General features: G+C 35.2%; 1 protein-coding gene across 6 annotated transcripts in view; it reads left to right on the forward strand.

Annotated features, from left to right (window-relative positions):
- Positions 1–14,477, forward strand: part of PDE1A (phosphodiesterase 1A) — a 157,137-nt gene that overhangs the window by 38,426 nt on the left and 104,234 nt on the right. The window lies entirely within an intron of this gene.

Genomic DNA, 14,477 nt, shown 5'->3' on the forward strand with positions numbered 1-14,477 from the left:
GTCCCAGAGCATATACAGGATTGTTATTTACTGGATAGCCACTACTGATGTCACATGTTATGGAAGTACATAACAGTTGGTATTGCAGCTCCAGAGTGAGTTCAGGCAGGTAGTCATGCCAGGATTATGTCCTACTGTTACACGTGGAGAAATCTTTCGGTAGTGTTACAGTGACAGTGCAGAAAGAGAGTCTGGACATTAAAAGGTTACTATGGGAGTTAAATGACTTAACCTTAAATCTGAAGCTCCTGTGTGGATGTGCTATGCAATTTATATCATAAATTAAATTAAACATTTTTCGCTTTAATAAAGTGGAGCTAAGGTATTTCACAGAAAGTTTATGACTGACGATTAAGAGACATTTTATATTTTCCTTGGGTGGTGTTTTTTAGGCTAGTAGTTCAGTTGAATATATTTCTGTTTAAATGTCAATCATTATTTTTCAAGGCTCTATGATAATTTTGCCATAAACTATAACGTAAGTATATTTTAAATGCACATTCTTAACAGTCTTTTACGGCTATTACAATTGTGGATGAATAAGTGCATATTTCCTGAAGTATTTGGGAATCTGCTATACAAATCTGCTGTAGCTAGTGTAGTACTGAATAGTTTGTAAGAGCTTTCTTAATGGATGTTTCCCTAAATTGTCTTGTGGGAGTGAACTTAACTCAATGAAATAGAGTAAGTTTCAACATTTCTTACCAAAATCCATTCCTGCAAATCAGTTCTAAATACAGAACAGCAACTAAATACTGTTGGCATGCTTAATCCAGAGCAAGAAAACCCCTAATATGGAAAGCCCCCAAAGAGTCATGGCTCTGCAGTGACTCTTCTGGCAAAAGATCTCTGTAATAATACAGTAAATGCTTAAGAAACGTTTCCAAGGTCAAGACCAGCACAATATTTTAGGCAGCTCAAACAGAAAGACAATCTCTGTATGCCATAAAGATAGTATCATGTACAGTAAATACAGATGCTATCATAGTACATTAAAGAGCAGGCTTTTTTAATGTGTCCATTTTTCTTATGACTTTGGAAAATATTCCTTCGGTGAAAAGTGTTCATATATGAGAATTGTAAAGATTTAGTCTCAGTCCTTTCAATCCTGTAATTTTCTTTCAATGTAGGTGAAATAGTTTTACTGAGCAAAAACCTTACCTACTGAATCAGTAGGCTAGTCAATTTTTCTCTCTAAAAGAAAAGATAATATAAAATTACCCAGATTTTGTATATATTTATAGCTATCCATGTTTCAGCTACAGCTAACACTAATTATGGTTACTCTTAAAAATCTTTTTTTTCTTGAGAGCTATGTCAGAACTTATAGGTACATATGAATTTCTTCCTACTTAGCAAAGTTGCATATACAGTGGATCTGTACTTTTACTTGAGTTGCCTTCCCAGTAATGTAAAAAAAATAGGTTAAGTATCTATTCTAAATAATCTCTTCAATATCACCAGTCTTCTTCATAAGAGTTAGATAGATATTATTCTTCAAGATGGGAAAATCAACAATAAAAAAATTGTTTCTGACTAATTTTCAAATTTTTTATTTTATTTGAATTTATAAAGAAGCAAAACCATAAAAATACGGGGAGCAAAGTGTAACTTTTGGTATTTGCTACCCAGTAGTGCTTGGAAATAACTAAAAAATCCATTCAGAAATATAACTGTGTAAAAAAGCCAAGTTTATGAATCATGTTGAACTGATTACTAAAGCACATCAGTTTGGATAAAATTTTGTAATTGCATCAGAAACTGACTGCCAAATACTTAGAGATTCCTGCATTCCTTAACAGTAAAAGAACAGTCTGTTGTATGCAAAGATATATTTCAAGAGAACTTGTAGGTTGAATATTCACTGGCTGTTTTAAAGCTGATACAAATTACTGAGATCATTCCATATTTTTATTAAGAACAGCATCTTAAGTATGTTTGCAATAACTGGAGATTGTGAAATTAATTTAAACAATAAACAAATCAGCTTTCTCAGAGAAAGCAGTGGGAGCTTCATAGCTCTGACATTTAAAATTGGAATGAATAAAGCCATATAAAATGTGCTTTAGGGAACAAATCCTTCCCTGCCAACTGCATAGATTAGATGACATAATAGGTGTTTTAGTTCTCAAATTTCTATGATTTCTGTTAACATAAGAATCTACACTGTGTTAGTCAAAGCTTATACTGAAGCTAACATTTTTCTGCAGTTTGCTTCAGTCCTTGAGGGGGTGGAGTGGGGGGATGGGATTATATGATCTTGATCTTCCTGGTCATTACTGTGAATGGAAGGAAAAGGATCAGAGTATCACAAGAGAAGTTATTCTTTCAGGGTCTGCCTTGGCAGGATCCAAGAAATCCTGGAATTATTTCAAGAAAGCCACAGTCTTTGAGATTTCCAAATAAATGGCAGCTGGATAATAACAAAGAACTTATCCTTGCTAACACCTTTGATTTAAGGCTTTTAGTGTGTTTTAAAAGTATTAATGTGGCAGCTACAAAACACTTCTCTTTTCTGTTTTGCACGTTTTCCATGGTCTTAGGCCATTCTGGATCAAGGCTTTTCCCTTAGGGTAGGAGGGACAGGAAAATAGGGCTTACGGTGCTGAAAGTAAGAAAAGAACAAGGGTGAAAACCACTTGTTTTCCAGGTCTTCAAGGAGCTCTATTATCATCATTTCTATGGTGTCTGCGTATGAGAGAAGCTCCTTGTATGATTGCCGTTGTTGAGGTATCGCTGTTCATTATATGTATGAATGCTGTATTAACTGCAATTAACAAGACTGGATCTTTCTGTAACTTTGTATTCTTGATTACTAAGAAAATGACTCAGTCAGGTCCTTTGGTCTCTCACTTCTTGTCTCTTAAAAAATATATATGGCTGATTAATTATTTTATTCTATACTAAAAGCAGCTCCAAAAACTAGATGCTGATGCTTACGGTAATCCACTGGCAGAAACTATTCCAATGTGTTTTTTTAGACCACTACAGACCTCATATACACTGTATATACTGTACAGCATGTTGTAAATGTCTTCAGAGACCTGGTTTCCAGAAAAAAAATTATATTGCTGTAATTTGTAGAATAAGAATAATCAATAACTTTTGAGGGTTCTTTTCCACTTTCATGTGGTGTAATAAAATATAGAAACAGCATGTTCTGTGACTTCTAGACATTATGAGTTTTTGGCAGAGACTCTTTTCATCTTGAAAAAATGTACTAACAACTACTTTCTAGCAAAAAAATCACCACCACAGTAATGCCCTTACATGGCTTCTCTTTCTTTTCTTTCTTTTTTAACCTCTGGACACTCAAAATATTCAAGAGTTTTACAAAGGAGAAGCTAATACATGCTCATGCTATGCTAATATATTTTTCCCCCTATTTGTGAATACTATCTTACTCTCTTGTATCTTCAATATAGTATTTACTGAATAGGGATATTTGTGTTTTGTATGGGTATAACTGGTGTTTGCACCTTTTCAGTTAGTGTCTGTAGAAAAGGTACCCAATAGGAATAACATATGAAGAGGAACCAAATCACTCAGTAAACAATAAACAAAATACGTACCTGTCGGCAGCCCAGAAAGTAGCAGATTTTAGCTGCTTAGAAACTCATAAAAAGGGGATTGTTTTTTTTCTCCCTGTACTTGTAGTGGCCTTCAATTCAGTCCAAATTTTTATTTTCTTTATACAGTGTGTTGGGGATAAGCAGTTGTATGGAAAACTTTGTCAGGTTTATGTTGAATCGTGCACTGCAGTTACGATGAATGCACATTATATATCATTATTGCTAGTGATAGCTTAATTGTAAACTAATGTGGCATATTAACTTAATGAGTGACAATTTATTCCTGTGGTGTAGGAGGAAGGTGGGCAGGGAAGAGAAGATGCACTCATCCTTTGCTTCTAGCTCTAAGAAAAGGCTGGAATATAAAAACACGCTGCCACAAAAGGACCCTGAAATCATAGTCTGTTTCTTGATTGCCCCTATGTGGCTTTAATGGCTAGACTGATGGGCTACACTGGTACCCTAGAATATTGCATAGCTGTGTGCTGATTTAAACCGTTAGAGTTTGTTTTTTTGTTTTTTTGTTTTTCCCAAATGACAGTGCCTTAGAAGAGCTAGCTTATAAATTGGAGTGAGAAAGAGGTTGGTTTAAAAAGTTAATAATGATAAAATTAGTCTTTGACAGGAGAATTGAGAGGACAGGAGCATCTGCTCCTCACTTGATAAGAAGGTATGAAAGGAGAATTTCATTGAAGTGGTAAGTGAAGACATTTTTGAAGAGTATCCAGAACATCACAAAGGGTGTGAAAAGTTCTTAGAAATTCAGGCTAGTAAATTACAGTGGTTTTGAGAGCCATGGCACTTCTGGAAGATGGTGGAAAGGAAGATAAAATGTAAAGCAGTACCTCAAAAAATTTTAGAGCAATAGGTAACATTTCATAAATTAAGAAAGCAGGAGGGACAGAACAGTAGGTTACATAGGGGGAAAGGATGGAAAATCCAATTTTCAGACAGATGATACACATTTAGTCAATAAGTAGATTGAAAGGAGGCAGAAACAAGCACATTAGAAACGCGAAAGAAGAGGAGTGAATGTCTTACATTTACTTCGGCAGCTTAGAGCTCTTCATACACATTTTAACACCTATCCAAATGTTAGTATTCAACCCCTTAATCATACTAGAAGGAGGTGAATAAGTACATTTTAGACATTTCAGCAAGAAAAACCCTGATTGAAAATAAATGAATTGGTAATACGTTATAGCATAGCATGCTCTATAATTTAGATAGCTTGCCCACAACCAGCTTGAGATAGGAAATTAGAAGAAAGCTTATTGCCATCCCAGTAGTGGTAATCAAGATTGTTACTGAATTGATAGAGAAAATTGGTTTTAAGATTGGACTTGTGAAGAGGACCATTAGTTCTGGTACTTTCAAAATCTGAAAGCAAAAGCTTTTGATGGATAAGAATTGTTGCATTTTTTAAATTTTAGTCTATCAAACTTCCTAACTTAAGACAGTTCATTAATGAAGGCATGGTATCTAAGTGAAAAGCATTTTATTTTTTATTGCTATATATCCAGTTTTGTCCTGCTCTGAGATACACTTTCTTTGGAACATACCATACAAAAAACAGTATTACCTGGGTATCGCAAGCTTTTTCTTACAACTTCCCCTTTTCTTCATTCCTACTTAATCAAGAACTGTTTTAACACTAACTGTGATGGTAGACTTCTGGAGTAAATATTGAGAATTGACCAATAATTCAATAATTAACTTTTTAATCTCTAGCAATTACTTTTAGTTGTAATTAAAGTGTCATTTGCATGGTTTGGAAGGATATTTTCATGAAAGTCAGAATATACCTCAACCTGGATCAAAAGAAGGCAATAATTCAGATAGCAGAAAAGCAGCAGCAGATCAGGTGTGGTTAGTTGCTTTTCAGAGTAGTTAAGAAGGGAAGAGTGGAAATTCTCCTATTAACCCTGAAGAAATAGTAGTGATGAGCACTTACTATACAACTATCACCTGGCTTTGTGGTAGTACCTCAAGAAGGGGAAGCAGTGAAGAAAGTACAAGCAAAAGTTCAAAAGAAGACAGTGAATCTTTTGCACATCCTATAAAATAGAGAGGACAATACGCAGCAAAGAAATTACATACTGTTGAGATCTTGGGCTGAATTAATTTTTTTTCCCTGGTGGGGATTTTTTTCTTTTTTCTCCTATATTTCTCTGGAAAATCAGGAGTGAAAATATAATTTGTTCTGGGGTGGAATTAACTTATTCTGCAGGCAGATGAAGAAGTAAATTATATGTGCAAGTATTTGGGGTCCTGGCATTGTGAAACATTGTATTGGAAATATATTACATCAGACCTAGTAGCAATAAAAAAAAACCAACCCTTTGATGCTGCATTCTTCAACGTGGGTAAGTGAATAAGAAACTGTAAATGGGTATGGTGAAAGGAAATGCACTGGTCCACTGCATGGGTTAGCAGTCTTACATATTTTCAAACTGGTAGGAAAAGGAGCTGTAGGAAAATGTAAGACTTGTTTCACAGACCTTGCAGCCTTCAGTTTGGTAGGAGAGATTTATTTTTACTCCTCACTTGTGTTATCCTTTTCTGCAAAGTCATAAATCACCTGGTAAGAATACTCAAAACACACAAAGCATTAGTTCCTGCAGTTCCCACAGAGTACATGGCCCCTGTCTTGTCTCAGGTCAGCATGAATCCTATCAATGTAAGAAGGCCCATGATGAATACTGTGACTTGCCCAGTGCAGTGACTCCATTGAGAAAACATGGAGTTAGCAAAGGCAGTATGCCCTGTCTTGCATGTTTAAGTAATAGGCAGGTTTTACTTGTTGTAAAGGCAGAGTTTTTAATTTGAGGGGAAGAGACCTTCCCTTATACAGTTTTTAAACAGTTATTTCTATCAAACGAGGCTGAATATCTTCCAGCATAATCCTTGCTAGATCACAGACAGGATCCCAAGACCATCCGTTTAAAACCCAGATTTGGATGACTTTCTGAGTTTCTAATTTTCCTGTGTGCACGTAAATGACTTCCAAGAAAAAGAAATCCTGATTCACCTATGTAGCAAAACAATGTATGTTGTGGTTGGGCACTGTGTTGAGATGCTTGTTAGCATTTGTTCATTAATCTGCTTGGAAACTGTGTTCACTAAATAGGAGAATGACAACAGGGTATGTCAGGAAGACATGACATTTAAAGTACTTCTTTCATTTTTTCCTGTCATAGACTTAATATTTCAGTGTATTCTGTGTTTATAATATTTTGGCTTGACATTAGGGACCTAACTGATAATGTCATTAAAAATTGATTTCCAAACCAGGAGAGAACAGTAAAGAACATTTCAAACCAGTATTCTATTTATTACTGGATATTACAGGAATCTTGATTTCTGAAATGTTTAATTATCCATTAAACAAGTTTACACTTGCAAGCACTCATTTTAATTCTTCAGAATTTCTCCTTTTATGTATATAAAAAGGCAGATAATAAAAAAAATGACGGAAACTGTTTACCCACCTGAGAATGATAACTATATTGATTTACTTTTAAAATTAATCTCAAGGTGAAAACAGGATTTGGCAAAGTATTAGAAAAAAATATACATTAAATATTTCTAACTTTCTGACGTGGCTGTGATGCCTGTGGATCAATAATGACAAAGTCATGAAGAAAATTAACAAAGCCAAAGGAAGGACAGTTCCAAACTTTTCCGTACTATTGCAAAATATTTTCTGAATTGTGCTCTCAAGAATGATTTTAAAGTTGTTTTAAAAACACGAGTTTTAATGACCTTTATAGACAACTGTATAGGCTGCACTGACATAAACCTGTGATTTTCTGAGTTCAGCTGCTAGTGTGCAAAAATTGACTTATTGGTATGTTCTTTGATAAGAACTTTGTTGGCTGTTTGAACACTGCATTTAAGATGATACCACTTGCTTTAATGTTCTTTACTGTCAGTTTGGTTTTATTCGGAGTTTGGAGACTTGAAATTCATCAGGAAACAGGAGAGAATACAAAGGACATGGAAGCTTCATGCCCAATACAGAATAATCTAGGAACACTAACTTGACTAATAGAAGCAATTCAGTTATTTTAGCCTTAATTAATATCTTAACTCCTATACATAAACCTGTACATAGCCTTAGATAAAGCTCTGTGTCTTCATTTATATATTGTGATCTCAGTATAAAATTAGCCTGCCCAATGTAAAATTAAATAGAACGTAGATTTTCTTCTGATATCAAACATCACTTATTTTCAGCTTCCCTATGTGTCTCCATGAGGCATTATGTTGTGTTGTGGAGACATAACAAAATCTTTATTTTTAACAGAAAGCATACTTGGAAATGTAGAAAAAGAAATATTTTCCATTGCTTCATCTTTAAGTTTTGAAATTATGATTATAATACTAGGAGTTGTAAGTCAGGAATGTTGGATGATTGCAAAAAGAGCAAGCAAAGAAATTGCAAATCATAGAAACATGATTTATTGATCAAATATTTGTAACAATTATATCCATGGTGAACTACTATAATAGGTGCTTTCTGAGATCATTGCACTATTATGAAATGCCTGCCCTCAATTTATTAATCTTGAAGATTATGCTTTACCATAATAAGAACAAATCCAACATTGCCTATTACTATTTTTTTACTATGTTATCATTTAGTGGCCTCAGTCCAGATTAAGAGCCTATTATGCTAAGTGATGTCTTTCTAGAGAATGTCAGTGCACTTTGATGATAGGTTCATGAAAAGCTAAAAATATTAATAATCTCATCAAAAGGAGACGATAACTCAAGGGGTGGCCTCTGGATGAATATTCACTGAGGTACAGAGAAGGAAAGCCAGGCATGTAGTGTATGATTCTATGGAGTTGATGCTGGGGATGGAGATCAGTTCACAGTTAAGAGTGGACAAGTCAAGCCTTGCTGCTTTTAAATGGAGATCACTGCATCCTTTCGGAGAGTTTTGTGTGTCCCATCCACGCACACTATTTACACTTATGCTCCTATTTTAATAGCTGATGTTATCTGGACTTTTTGCCGAAGATGGACCCTGCAGACACCCCAACAGGTGCAGATGAAGAGTCAAAACTTTACATATAGGATGTCAGCACCAGGACTGAACTTGATGATGGTTGGGGTGAATATGTCAATATATAGAATAATGCAAAAGCCAGTGGCAGAGAAACACTGCGAAGTTGGATAAGAGTTTGTGGAATTGAGGAAGGGAAGATGATGAGAAACTTTACAAAGATGACGTGAAGCAAAAAAAAAACCCACCAAAAAACAAAAAAAAAAAAACAAAGAAAGAATGAAAGAAAAAAGAAAAATGGATAATAAATAAGTTATAGCAAAATTAAATGAGGAAGAGAATGAGTAACAGAGTATAATGAGTAATGTGGAAATGTAAAGATAAGCAGGTGGTGAGCTGACAAGTTAATGAGAATATGGTCATTTGCAGTTTTACATGCTTAGTCATCCATTAATACACCAAAACATGAATTGCGTTAGTTACTCCATGTTATCTGTAGGTAGACAACAGATAGTGACGCTGGTGAAATATACTAAATATTTAATGCGGGCCTGAGGGTCTGTTTAGGATGCTGATGGTGTGCTGTTTTCTAGTATTCTTAGGCAAACTTTTCCAAGGTTAATGATGTCATGAGACATTACAAGATCAGTTGTTGAGTCATTTTCCAACTGTGAGCTTTTACTGTTTCTCGTTGTTAAAAATGTGTGACTCCTCAAGGAACTTCAATGTATTTGAAAAGTTCACTCAGGAAGCAGATCCTGATGAAGTTCGGGTTTTTTCAGCTTGCAAAAATTAAGTAACTTTAGAAAAGCCAGCTTTCAGCACCAGAATAACAGGTCTGGTTAATCTCTCATTTGAAAGCTAATCACGTGTTTTCTTGTGGTTTTGGATAGACACAGACTGGAACTTTTGCTTTATGTAAACAGGTAAAATGCATTGGTGTAGGACTAATGTATTGCAATAACCTTCTCTGTTGATAATGGACACCTATTTAAAAACAATTGTGAAGCAAATTAATAGCTTCCTTAATGCTGAAAAAAGGATTTCACTTCTAAAACATGCTTCATAAAAATTATAATTAAATTAATATTGTAGCTGAATAACTGGAATGTTTTTTCTAAATAACGATCAGTATTTTCTTGTCTTGAACAAAACAAATTACCAAGCCCCTGTAAAAATGCATATAGTATTTAAACAATTTTCAGCAAGACTGATCTGGCCAGAATGACTAGATGACCCCTTCAGGGCCCAAATTAAAATCTACTGTTGTGTTATCAGGTTTCACCTTTTACATTTCATCCTCTTGGATTGTAAAAGCCAGTTTTGATGACTCTATTACCTGATATAAAACCAGACTATGTAAAAGTGTTCTTAGGAATCCTGAAGTCTCTGTCTCAGCGCAGGCTGAGCTCCATTCTGCTACTGGCTGCTTCCACAATCTGACTTAGCTTCTTTGCATATTCTCTCAATATCTTTGCACTACAGTGAGATACACTGTAAAAGCATGACTAGTTTGAAAAGTTTGCGTCCTTGTTGTATGGAGGAATAGTTTGTCATCAACTTCTGAATAAGAACTTTTTCCATGTGTATCTCTGGCTTTCGGTTGTCTCTTTGCCTGAGAAAACTAATCCAGTTTTTCAGTATTGCCCTTCAGGTGGCATTTCTTAAATTTCTAGGGTTTATTATTATTTTCCTTTTCAGCTTGTGTTGTATCTACAACTTTCTTCAAACTGTGATAACTCCAAATAGACAGTATTCCAACAACAAATTATTTGGGGCCTAGCTGATGGAAAAATGGTGTGTCTTCCTGTATACACAACTCTTACATCACCTCATGAAGACTTTATTTTTTATGTTATCATATATTCTTACTTGTGTTACCGTTCTCAATGTATTTTCCAGATCATTTTTTTTGCATTGCTGCTGCTTCATCAGTTGTTTCCATCTACTTTCAACAACATTTTTCAATTTTCTGTATTAAATGTTATTTTGTGTAATGAGGAACATTTCTCCATAATGAAATATTTACCTAAACTTCTGCGTGGTTGCAACTTTACTCATTTTGCTGGCTTTCACAAGCTCTTATCGTTGAGCTTTATTTCTTTCTCCAAGAGAATATGCAATAGATCTAAGCTGGTATCTTATAATGCCCGGCTTGAAATGTGCTCCTTCTTTGGCAGTGAACTGTTGGTAATTATTTATTGTACCAGACACATCCTCATCTTGGGTAATTTCATCAAAAGTATATTTCCTTACTTTCTGTATGAGAATGTCTCATTAGGACAGCAGGAAAGACTTTATTAAAGTCAATATATTGCATAAGCACTTCCTCTGTACACACCAGACCAGCTAGTCTAGCAAAGAAAATTAAAGAGGTTTGACATGATTTGCTCTGGGAAAATTCATTATGGCTGTATTTTGTTACTCTTTTAACATGTATGCTTTTATAGATAGATTTCTTAACTATAAGAGTTGTTTCTTTCTGTGGATCTCAGTTAAATGGACAGATACATTTCCCAGGTTCTTTGCTATCTTCCCAAAGATAGGTCCTATCTGCCTTTCCTTAGCCCTCTAGTACACCCTTACTATTAGCTTGTGAAGCTACAGCTAAAGACAGAAAGCAAGATTCATCTAGTTCCTTAAGTATGTAACAATGAATTTCATCAGGCACTGCCTGTGTGATCCATGTTAGTTTAATTCATCTTATGCCTCAGCCTTTCTTCTGATTTCATTCCCATTCATACTGTATTTGTTCTGTTCCTTCCTTTTTCTTTCCTTTTCCTATAACTGACCTTCAAAGATACCATCGTTTTAAGCAAATTTGTTTGCGCTTCGCTGTCATAGCATATTTCTGTTATTGTGCATAAAACTGAAATAATGACCCATCATCCCTCTCGTGTAAGTATTTCTGCTTCTTGAAACAATCAGTTGCTCCCAACTTCTTCCTATATCTATGGCTTTCTGCCATATTATTTAATGTAAGAAATCTCAGAGCTCATCTCATTATCTTTGTGTGCTTTTGCCAATTTCTGTTCTTCCTCATCTTGGTAATTTTCTGTAAATTTTCTTCATTATTTGGTCCCTGTAGTAGTCATTTAATAAAGCTACTTATTCCCCAAACCCCTATATCTTTCCAGTCTTTTTATTCGACAGCATTTGTCTACATATTTTTTTCTGATATTTATTTATCTCTTTTTGGCCTTTAGCATCATCTGGAAGTAAGAGTTAGAATGTTTGCTGTGCTGTTTATTGCTTCCCTGTTCTTAGGATTGTGTCTGGCAGTGCCATCAGTGACCAAGGATGAGCAGCAGCAAGCAGAAAACTGATCCACCTCAGGCAGAAAAATGTTTTTTGACCATTGTCTTGTGCTGACTTCTTCTAGCACAAGGGTGAGGTGTGAATTCTCTCACCGGCAGAAATCATTTGTCTTAATAGGAGATTTGGGATCTTGGTGGTTAGAAGACTTTCAATGAACGCAGAACACTGTCTGACACATAAGTAAGCTGGTTTTAGGCAGCTGCTGATGTAACTGCAGTCTTCACTAGTTAGATAATTTCCTCAATCCATGCACTATGATCATCTCATTGATGAAGTCCATTACTCCAGGAAGTTTCAGACTCAAACCATGGCCTCCTGCTGATTTCCTAAGCTATGAGGGACTTCCTTGGCAGATGTCTCCCGGACTGAGTGATGCTTCTGCCCAGGTTTCTTTGTCAGGAATAGAGAGTCTGGTTATTTGCAGCAGGGTGGATGTCTCCAGTGTCAAGGTCATTGTGTGGGTCAAGACTTACCAGATGCAGACTGAAGAGGAGACAGCAGAGTTGGCATAATTTTGTTTTCCACCCATTCTGACTCTTCTCTGTAGCATCTGAAATAGCAATGGAAATACCTGCCTCTGTGAATATTATCAATAGGTGAATTTAGTAGGCCAGCTCAGTTTGTCTCCCAGCTTCATTAGAGCACTTCTACAGAATCAGACTAGTATGACATCAAGAGCATAGTAGCACCTAACCATCCCTTACAGCATACGTTAGAAACCAGTACCTGTTAAACCTTGCTACCAGGTGGAGAAACTGCATCAGGCTGTAGGACTAATACACAAGCAAAAAGGTAGAACTAGGTCCCTAGTGAAACGACTGGGAAGACTACATGATTGTTACTGTGTCTTATTTGTTAGGAGTCAGCTCCCATAGGAAGCCTGGTAGCAGCAACTTCTCTTTCGTTCACTGCAGTAAAAGAAAGTAGAGTAATTGCCAAAGTAGGTTGAAATTAATGTGTTTGACTTGGCACTGGAAGAACTGCTCACATGGGCAATAAAGCCATGAGTTACCACCTCTTATTTAAAGATGGAATGTGACTCCAACTCAGCTTAGCATGAGCTAAAATGGGCAACCAAATGCAAATTTGTATCTACTGTGCTGGTAAATAAGTGATGAAAAAATTCAGGAATGAAAACAAAATGGATTAACCAGGCTGAAGACTCTGTAGAGAAGTGTCTAGTTTAGTTTCTTTTATGAAACTAAATGAAATCCAGAACAGTAGACAAAGAGCATGGATTACACTCTTTACAAATTCTTAATGTTTAAAAGCACACCTGCTGTTCTACAAGTGTTTTTTTTTAAATTAGAGGTTGGGCTCTTTTTTTTGTATGTAAAACTCTCCTTATCTTGCATAGTGAATATTCACAGAATAAAGGGTGACTATATTAATTAGATTGCTACCATTACTGTCCCAAGATGCTGTATAGATCCTGAACAGATCCATTAATGTGGCTTTTAGGCTGCAGCACAGATGTTTGAAACTTCCATGTAGAGTGGTCTTCTGAGATTGCCAAGTGCACATTTATAGAAACTTGCAAACTGGTTTGTTAAAAGAGATTGATTTCATTATATCCATATTTTTTCCTGATTATTCTTTGATGGTGTTTCTTTACTAAGTAAAGATGTGATCCTGCAAATAATTGTGCCGTGGGTAGTCAGTATAAGTCTCATGAAATCAGTGAAACTACACATAAGAAAACACTGTACTTGACAGTTAGGGTTTCTCAGTATCAGTCAGTAGAAAGTAAACAAGCAATCTATCCAACACTGATTTGGATTGAACACAGCGTTATTTTTAATTCCATAATCCTGTTAATGAAAAGTAAACCATTAAGACTCCTGTAGTACTTTCAGTGATGACCAAATCCCATTTACATAAAAAGGATCATGTTTCTTACATTCTAAAAAGTTATAATGTGAAGAAAACGTCAACAACCTGGACATAATAGGAAACTTTTCTCTCCAAGGGAATGTAGTCAAAAGTTTGAGTAAGTGTAGCATATAAAGCTGTTGTTAATTCAGTTTATTTTGTTAATGCTAATATTTTTATTTTAAGCTCTATCATGTAACTTTACAAAAGCTATAGTCCAACTGCTGAGACAGACACTACATATCTCTCAAGACTGATGCTTCTCTGTGTGAAGACCAATTGAGAAATAGTCTGTACACTACTATAATGTTATCTTTAGCATTTACATGATGCAGTATTTCAATATCAAATAATATATTGCAGAAGAAAACAAAATTAGTTTCACAGTATGCAGGAAATCTAAACAATGGAAAATGGCTGGAAAGATTGTTCACGGCTCCAAGAGCAAGAATCAGTTATTTCAGATCTTCTTTTATGTAGTAATTTGCAACTGAACAAAGCAGGAAAATTGTTATTAGGAATGGTTTCATTACCATATATTCTTTTCTTTATTCCTAAATAAAACCTCATTTGCTTTAATTTATGCATTAATGGGTTTTACAAACAAATAGGGATTACTGTATTTACTTCTGTTGACTTCATGCATAATGGAATACATATAGTTACTCAGAATACATCTCTGCTTCACATCCAGTAACATC

The sequence above is a fragment of the Pezoporus occidentalis genome, unplaced genomic scaffold (assembly GCF_034315485.1).
Source record: "Pezoporus occidentalis ecotype Australia unplaced genomic scaffold, CSIRO_AGI_Poc_V1 ctg66, whole genome shotgun sequence".
Taxonomy (NCBI): Eukaryota; Metazoa; Chordata; class Aves; order Psittaciformes; family Psittacidae; genus Pezoporus; species Pezoporus occidentalis.